Source organism: Hippichthys cyanospilos, chromosome 11 (genome assembly GCF_059441005.1).
Source record: "Hippichthys cyanospilos isolate Australia breed blue-spotted pipefish chromosome 11, RoL_Hcya_1.0, whole genome shotgun sequence".
NCBI classification, from domain to species: domain Eukaryota; kingdom Metazoa; phylum Chordata; class Actinopteri; order Syngnathiformes; family Syngnathidae; genus Hippichthys; species Hippichthys cyanospilos.
In genome coordinates, this window is record NC_142379.1 from 10104422 (window position 1) to 10105273 (window position 852).

The following is an 852-nucleotide window of genomic DNA, read 5'->3' on the forward strand; positions in this document are numbered from 1 at the left end:
GTAATAGATGATATGTTAAAGCTACTGTACATTGCTATAATTTCAATTTGTTTCAATAGTTTCTTTAGTGTTTACTGTAGCCCACAAAACCGCCCAAAAAAGTAACACACACTTGATCCTTTTGATTTTTACAAATCTGAAGTTTGATGGAATTTTTTGAAGATTTAGCTAAATATGCTTTAGTCTCACTTGAAATAAATCCGACCATTTCAACCTCTGAAATGTGAGGATGTGTCAGTAAGTACCGGTACCAAGTATCTGTATTGGGCTTTATTTGGTGCTCGAATTGGTAGCTGTTATTTGTATCGGCCACACCCTTGGAGCAGTTTTAATAAGAACAATAAAAAATTGCCATTAATGACATTTTGAGTAAAATACTACTAGATATTTGACTAGATAAGACTCTAAAATAATCTACTCATTTGCTGAGTACTAAAGTTGTATCCTTACAGAAGTGTGTATTTTTTCACATTCACGTTTGAGATTCCTCTATCTAACAAATCAATTTCTGGCCCCATGTAGTAGTTATGAAGGAATATATCTTAAAGAGGGTTGACATTATCATGCAAGCAGTAAATTTGTGTCGAAATGGAAAGGTGGTTCGGAACATGAAGAGATCATTCATGACAATTTAATGGATTGAGCAAAACCTAAGATGAGCCTAACCCCTTTGCAGCATCCGATCGGTAACAATTTCTCACTAGTGGCAGCCCAAATGGCTACAGAATGGGATGCAAGGGCAGGCATGTGGTTGTTGCGGTTAGTGTTCGCTTGCATCCAACTGCACAGCATGTCTTGTGGATACTCCCGGCAGGCCGCGCTGGCCACAAGGATGACACATGTGGCTATAAG